Raw genomic sequence first — 8583 nt, 5'->3', positions numbered from 1 at the left:
GGTGAGCAATACAAATGCTTATACAAATTTAAAGTAACCCATAAATTTTGAAGAATTCAAGTTTAAGACCTGTTGATGCCCTTATAAAAGCCTACCTACTTTCCCCCTATACCTTAAGTACCTATATATCATGGTTTATGCCTGTTGTCCCAGAACAATTATAATAGTGTCCCCTTTCACTCTCAAAAGTGTTGTTTTAGATGATAAATTATCACTTTACCTCTGCTATACGTTACTGATCAATAAAAGAAAGTGAGGCAGTGGAATCCTGAGCTTCAAATACCCCAAGTTTGGTTTCAAAATAAGTGTTGTCTTGCTGCATGGGTCTAGATTACTCAATTAACCTCTCTGATCCTTTATGTCCCAAGTGAGAATAAAACATGTGGCTAGTGACTTTTATGACCAATAACAAATAGAAATAGTTCATAAAGTTATAGAATTTTGGAGCCAGAAACAATCTGAAGAGATAGTTTAGTACACAAAGGCTATGAAGAGCTGTAAGAAAGTCACAATGATGCAGTCAGTCGTCCCCCAACAGATCCTCTGTTGTTTTGGAGAAATCTAGCAACACAACCCAGCCGAGATGGGGCAGAGGGAGAGAAACTCTGTCCCTGAAACAAAGAGCTGATGATGGCTTGGAGACTCAAGCCTTTTGTCAAGTGAAATTCTAACAACTGATCAGTCAGTGTCTGTTTGCCTGCAGTTATCATAAAACATCCAGTGGTCCCAGTGACCTATTAACAGACCTCAGAAAGGTGTCCCTCCTCGATTCAGTAGCTGGTTCTGAATGGGACTGCAACTCATCAGTAGACTTCAATAGAGAAAGGTGGGATGGGGGGGACCCCAACCCAAGGGCCTGTCAGCTCTAACCAGAGGCACCATGACTGGATCCAGGGATGTGTTTCATTTTAGTGTCTCTAAGGATTGTCACAGTCTGCTCCTCTGTCTTGTTTACCCTTGCCACAAATCAACTGTGTCTCAAATGCCCACTCCTCCACCAGGCCGAACAATTTTACTCAGATCATGTCTGAAAATTATCAGTCTAGAGGGAAGAAGGGGTGGAGAGGTACAGAAAGAAAAAATAAGTCACCAAAGCCTAGAAAGTCTAGAAAGCCAAAGCCTAGAAAGGGAGCTGATCCTGTTCTTAGGCCTCTACTGAGGCTGCAGACAGAAAGGATATGATACCTCAGCCACTTAATGGACAAACTAGAAAAGGCTGCCTTGGTTCCTCTGTTCCTTCTTCTGCTTGTGACCTTTCCTTGTCTTTACTCCACCCTAGACCCCCCCAACCCTGCCGCCTGCAAGCCCAACTGAGTCCCAGAGATGACAGTGACAAGTTCCTTCAGAAGAAGTTGCCGTGGCTGGAATCTGGAATCATTTCCAAGGAAAGAACCATAGGTTTTTTTGTTTTTTGTTTTTTGTTTTAATAATGCAGGGCTTGGCACTCATGGAATTGGAAAGTCTGCCATGCCTGCCCAAGAATTATTCATAGACCAAATTCAAATTTGGGTGCCAAAAATTTTATAAAGTACTGCATTCCAGAATCTGTTTTTCTCCCTCTTACAACAGCTTTAGAGGAACTGAGGAGGGGCACATAAAAATAGCTACTTTCCAATGTGTTCAGTTCACTTCTAGGCAAAAATGTAAGGGTATCCTTGAAAGCTATTTCACTCCTCCGCAAAAAGAGGTGCCTGTGGGCTTCAGTGTGAGCAACCGCTATTTGTACGCACAGTTTGTGCCATCCGTTGCAATGTACTTTCATCTAGACTGTTTCTACAATTTTGTACCTTTGTTGCTATGGGGCCATTTGCCACACATTGGCTCAGCCCCAATTCAACTTTTGATCTTAAACACAAATACCAAGATTAAAAATAATGTCCATAGTCATTTTAAAAACCATGAAAACAAATCATTCCTGTGGTAGTACTCCTAAGCCAAGTTAAATCATGGTGGATTTGCTAGGAGGGAGACAGAAACCTACTGTGGGTAGTTCCTTGTGTCTTTCTAATTTAGCAATTGAAGGCCCAATTAAAAGTTGTTTGAGTAAAAGGAGAAAAAAAAGTGATCATTTTAAGTGCAGAGGATGCTAATACAATTCCTAGTGAGAAGGATATTCCTAGAAGGATTCCTAGTGATTCTGATAACCCCTGTTGTGGAGAATTTTGGAAACAATTTGCAAACTTATATATTTAATTCATCAAATTCTTACTGTTTATACTTACATGTGTATCGTACTTTATAAAAGATAATTCAGGAAGGAGCCTCGGTGCCCATCGAAAGATGAATGGATAAAGAAGATGTGGTTTATGTATACAATGGAATATTCCTCAGCCATTAGAAATGACAAATACCCACCATTTGCTTTGATGTGGATGGAACTGGAGGGTATTATGCTGAGTGAAATAAGTCAATCGGAGAAGGACAAACATTATATGGTCTAATTCATTTGGGGAATATAAAAAATAGTGAAAGGGGATAAAGGGAAAGGAGAGAAAATGAATGAAAATATCAGTGAGGGTGACAGAACATGAGAGCCACCTAACTCTGGGAAATGAACAAGGGGTAGTGGAAAGGGAGGTGAGTGGGGGGTTGGGGTGACTAGGTGATGGGCACTGAGGGAGGCACTTGGCGGGATGAGCACTGGGTGTTATGCTATATGTTGGCAAATCGAACTCCAATAAAAAAAAAAGATAATTCACGTATGTCATCATCTTACATGAGCTATGTAATGGCCCTTCAAGGAAAATACAGTCATACTCATTTTACACTTGGGCATGCTAAGGCTCAAAAGTTATTATGTGACATGACCAAGATCATAGAGCTAATACTCAACTCCAGATTTGTCTGTTTTTCAACATGGGGTTTATTTCACTATATCCCTGCTGACTTGCTTCTGCATACTGTATACAAACCGGTATGCCAGCTTTCAGGGAATTACAGATTAGAAAGCATTGCCCTGCCCTCTTTGAGGCTAAGACATAAACATGAATAACTTTAATACAAAGCAGATGTGATCACTGTACAAGTGGCATGAGTACAGGCTGTGGAGATTTTGAAAATGATATAATCTTAACTTTTGGGGTGACCGGGAAAATCTTGATGACAGAAATAGGTGTGCATTGGAGCATGGAAACGGGGGACACTGTGAGCAGGTAAAGTGGGTACCTTGCAGACTAATGGGAGAACATGAGGAACAGCAGGGAAACTACGTGAGTGATGAGAATAATAAGACATGCGTTCTGGCCAGAGAGCATTTGTACGGGAGGCTGAACCACATGGTAGAGTGTTTGAGTACTTTTTATTTAATAAGGCTTTTTATTTAATTCTCCAGGTTGTGAGAGGCCCACATTGGAGCAGAAACATTGTCCATCCAGGTTAGTCTGGAAACAGTGTGCGCAGACTAGATTGGCACGAGGAGAGTCTGTAAGTGGGGAAGGCAGTGAAGAGTCCATTAAACAAAACAAAACAAAAATGCAGTAATGGCCACTGTGATGCAGAGAGAGTAGCAGACTAAATGAGGTCAAGCAAAATCTAAGAGAAAATCAACCAAGAGTCAAGAAATAATCCCCAGTGGAAAAGATTATTCTCTGACGGCGAGCCATCTCTTTGGGCAATTTGTGAAGCTGGAGGGAAGCATCGGCACAATGAACGGCCATTAAGCCTGGCATCCCCTAGGGCACCTTGGGAGATAAAGGAGCGCCTGGCTCCCTGACTTCCAACTTTCAGAGCTCCAGAAAAATGGAGTGGATGGCTTCCTTCCATATGGAAGCCTTGGGGGCATTTCAGCGTCTGCACAGAATTTCATGTGGGGAGAGTAATTAGGGCCGACATCAGAGGAGAGCCAATAAAAAAGATGAATGTCCTGATTCTGAAATGACAATAAAAATGAAGGTAAGGGGGATCCCTGGGTGGCGCAGCGGTTTGGCGCCTGCCTTTGGCCCAGGGCGCGATCCTGGAGACCCGGGATCGAGTCCCATGTCGGGCTCCCGGTGCATGGAGCCTGCTTCTCCCTCTCCCTCTGCCTATGTCTCTGCCTCTCTCTCTCTGTGACTATCATAAATAAATAAAAATTAAAAAAAAAAAAATGAAGGTAAGGACGGGGGTGGAAGCTAAAAAATAAAAATAAAAATAACCCTTCATCCTGAGCTTATGTCTGTAGCCTGAGCTAGATCCACGATGCACAATCTGCTGCGGTTCCCAGCGCATCCATTTCCTGCCGTGAACAGCAAGGACCTTCTCCTTCCCAGACGTCGAAACAGGCTACATAACCTCCGACAGCCCAAGTTACCTGAGATCGCACCAGTCCTGGGTGGACTCGAGGCCCAGCCGGTCCCTTGGACGCTGCGAGGAGGCGGGAAACAAACCGCCGCGGGAGCGGGCCCAAAAGCTCAGCGGTGCCACTGACCTTCGCCCGGATTACAGGCTCACGCGGGGCACGCGGGCCCACGCACGCTGGACGTGCACGCAGACGCACCACGCACGCAGACGCACCCACGCACGCACGTGTTCACGTCGGCGTCTCACCTCGCTCGGGACGTGGGCTTTGTCACGTGCTCTAAAGCAGCAGGACTTCCTGTCCGTGCCGGGCGGCAACCGGAAGCGGAACCCAGTCGTATTTTCTGTGGAAACCTGCCTTCCCCCGCTTCTGGAGGTAAGCACCGAGCGCCTCTCATTTGAAGCCCCTGCTATGAAGACATTCTTTAAGGGGCGCCTGGGTGGCCCTGGGGTTGAGCAACTGCCTTTGGCTTGGGTTGTGGTCCTGCGTGAGGTCGAGTCCCGCATGGGGCCCCCGGGAGGGAGCCTACTTCTCCCCCTGCCTATGTCTCTCTCTGTCTCTGTGTCTCTCATGAACAAATAAAATCTAAAATAAATAAATAAAAAAAAATTAAAACAAAACATTCTTCAATGTCTTAACTTGACCTCCGGTTCCCTGACGTTCCGCTGATCTGGTTCAGCTCTAACAAACTTGTTTCTAAACATCCTCATGCGGGGCCAAATCCTCAGTTGTAAGTGGTAACAACCGCCCAATGGTACTTTCTGCCTCTCGCAGAATCCTTGAATGTGGGAGCAGAGAAGAAGGCAAAGGCTTTCCAGTCTGTCGGCATCAGGAAACGGAAGCCAGACGGCATGGCTGACCCCAGGCAAGTAATTTTTTTGTTGTTATTATTTCAAACAGGATGTGTGAGGGAAGAGGGACTCGTGTGGTGCTGTAATGGTGACCGTCAGTAACACTAGCCCGTTAACAGACTTGTCCTCTGGTGGCCCTTCGAAGGCACACAGTGCAGCGGTCCTTAAGGAAGGAGGGCTGAAGGGGGTGTCAGGAATAGGTAAGCACACCCAAATGCACTTCTCAGCAGACGAAACAGAATGAAAGCAATGGTACCATCAGCAGCACTTTGAAGCCTACTTTCAGAGGGCCAGGGTTCCTGCGCCTGGCAAGAGCAGGCCACCCGAAACAAATGTGGCAGAAGTAAAAATTCTTCTCTAGAATAGAGAATACGCTGATAAATGCAAGAATTACGACAGTTGGTCCTACAAAAAGTGCATCTAATGAAATATTCTTTATTTACTTATTTATTTATTTACGATAGTCACACACAGAGAGAGAGAAAGGCAGAGACACAGGCAGAGGGAGAAGCAGGCTCCACGCACCGGGAGCCCGACGTGGGACTCGATCCCGGGTCTCCAGGATCGCGCCCTGGGCCAAAGGCAGGCGCTAAACCGCTGCGCCACCCAGGGATCCCCTAATGAAATATTCTTAAGCGAACAAAGAAATACATAGTTTACTAAGGTACATACACAATACTGTATGTACATTTAAGATACATAAATGTGTGCATATCTAAAGAGCCTCTCTTATGCTCAGCACTTTTCCTAGGCCACATGTAATAAACTTCTGTTGTAGATCCTCAGAGAACGTTCAATGATTAAATGAAGTTCACCTCCCCAAATTAGGACTTAAGAGATATTAAGACTTAGGAGGAATCCAATCACTTTATTTTCTCCAAAGTTGTAAACATTATAAGAGACTTAATAGTAAAGGTTTCAGTAAACTGCTGTGCAAAATAAGTTTAATAAATGATTAATCCAAACAAAGTAGCAGGTTTGAACTGATACCTAACAAGGTGTTAAAAATTGTGGGAGAATCTGCCTGTGTCTCTGTGCCTCTCTCTCTCTGTCACTATCATAAATAAATAAAAAAAAAAATTGTGGGAGAATCTGCTAACAAGTGGTTTTGTACTATTTGCTCTAAAAAATGTTGAGATGTTATAACCTATCCTCAGAAAAGTGGGTCTACCTAGAGACAGGTCCCTGACAAAATCAGGAAAAAAATACAGGGGACACCTGGCCTAGTTGGGTGGTTAAAAATTAAACTGGACACATCTGAGGCAAAATCAAAACAGTACAACCCATTGAATGGGAGAAAGTATTTACAAATCATATATCTCATCAGAGCTTAATATCCCGGACATATAAAGAAGTTCTACAACTCAATGACAACAGCAAAACGAAGAACAACCCAAAACGGGATCCTTGGGTGGCTCAGCGGTTTAGCGCCTGCCTTCGGCCCAGGGCATGATCCTGGAGACCCCGGATCGAGTCCCACATCGGTCTCCCTGCATGGAGCCTGCTCCTCCCTCTGCCTATGTCTCTGCCTCTCTCTCTCTCTGAGTCTCTAATGAATAAATAAATAAAATGTTCAAAAAAATGGACAAAGCTGTTTAATAGATATTTCTCTAAAGAGATATACAAATGTCCAATAAACACATGAAAAGATGCTCAGCATCATGTGATTAGAGAAATGCGAATCAAACCAGTGAGGTACTGCTTCACATTCATTAGGATGGCCATAATAAAAAAAAAAGCATTGATGTGAATGTAAAGAAATTGAACATTTGTGCATTATTGGTGAGAATGTAAAATGGTGCAGTCACTCTGAAAAAACAATATGGTGAGTCCTCAGAAGGCCAAATATAGAATTACTATATTCCCCAAAAATTCCACTCTTAGGTATATACCTAAAGGAATTGAAAGCAGGGACTCAAACAGTTATTTGTACACCCATGTTTGTAGCAGCATTATCACAATAGTCAAATGTCCATCAATGGATAAGTGAATAAATAAAATGTGATATATACATACAATGGAATATTACTCAGCATTAAAAAGAAATGAAATTCTAGCACCCGGCATGAGACTCTTAAAAAGAAATGAAACTTTGGCATATGGTACAGATGAATTCTGAAGACATTATGCTAAGTGAAATAAGCCAAACAGAAGGGCAAATACTGTATGATTTCTCTTTATGTGAGGTACCTAGAATAGCCAAATTCAGAGAGCAGAATCGTGGTTGCTAGGGACTAAGGAGGGAGGGGAAATAATGTTTAATGGGTAAGGAGTTTCAGTTTAGGATGATGAAGAAGGTCTGGAGGTGGATGATAGCTATGGTTGCAAAACAATGTGATTGCACTTAATGGCACTGAACTATACACCTATGAGTGGTTTAAATGGTAGATTTTAAGTTGGCTATAATTTGCCACAATAAAAGAGCTTGAGGGACGCCTGGGTGGCTCAGCGGTTGAGTGCCTGCCTTTGGCCCAGGGAGTGATCCTGGGGTCTGGGATCGAGTCCCATATCGGACTCCCAGCATGGGGGCCTGCTTCTCCCTCTGCCTATGTCTCTGCCTCTCTCTGTGTGTGTCTCTCATGAATAAATAAATTAAATATTTTTAAAAAATAGAAGAGTTTGAAAAAATGACTTTAAACAGTCTAGTTCTGATCCTGTCACAGCCACTTCATAAGTGAGTTCATAAGCTATCAGAGCTACCTTTCATCTGTTTCCCTTAATTGTTCCCACAATTCTCCTGAAGGATAGAGAGACTGGACTTCTGGGTCAGGTGCTCATCACATGGAGCAGCTCAGAGAGTTTGTGCTTCCAGGTTACTTATTGGAGATGTTTACTTGGAACCAGGATAAAAAGAGCAATGATCACCAGCAGAGTGTCCCTGAGATTGAAGAGAAGTGAGCCCATTACTGCAGAGGAAAATGCTCTGCCCTCAGGGCTGTGATTTTCAAGGGCTGCTATTGCAACTCACAGAACTCCAGTTTCCCACGACAAATAACTCCCCTCTCTTCTGTGAGCTGTGGCAGCTGGGATAGATTAAGGAGCTACATTACTGCTGTAAGTAGGAGGCCCACATATTTGTTTTACTTTGCTTTTTCATTTTTCATTCCATTAAAATCACTTTACTTTTTCCATCCTTAAACATGGTTCCTAATCCTCACTTTACTATAATAATGAGATATTAATACAGTTTGGATTTTTAAAAGATTCATGAGGCTGTCAGTGAATCCCATCTTGTGGAGGAGACAGAAAGCTTATGAGGAAAAAAACAAAAAACAAAAAACAAATTCAGACCAGGCTATGGAAAGCATAGCACATATTAATGGCTATGAATAACAGGACTTCAGTCCCTGGCATGGCCGACAGACATTCCAGCTGAGGCACAGTGTGTCCCATTCTCCCTTCCATTTCCCATCTGGCCGTCACTTTTTATGACTGCCCAGTCTCTTCACCTTAGAA

General features: G+C 43.4%; 1 long non-coding RNA gene across 1 annotated transcript in view; it reads left to right on the top strand.

Annotated features, from left to right (window-relative positions):
* The first annotated feature begins 4176 nt into the window (after positions 1–4176).
* Positions 4177–8583, top strand: part of LOC111091506 — a 56483-nt gene continuing 52076 nt past the window's right edge. The window contains exons 1-3 of the long non-coding RNA XR_005356207.1: positions 4177–4329; positions 4423–4651; positions 5051–5141. This is a non-coding gene — a long non-coding RNA (uncharacterized LOC111091506). The remainder of the gene's footprint in view (positions 4330–4422; positions 4652–5050; positions 5142–8583) is intronic.

This window comes from Canis lupus, chromosome 2 (genome assembly GCF_011100685.1).
Source record: "Canis lupus familiaris isolate Mischka breed German Shepherd chromosome 2, alternate assembly UU_Cfam_GSD_1.0, whole genome shotgun sequence".
NCBI lineage: Eukaryota > Metazoa > Chordata > Mammalia > Carnivora > Canidae > Canis > Canis lupus.
This window is presented reverse-complemented; position numbering and strand designations above follow the sequence as displayed.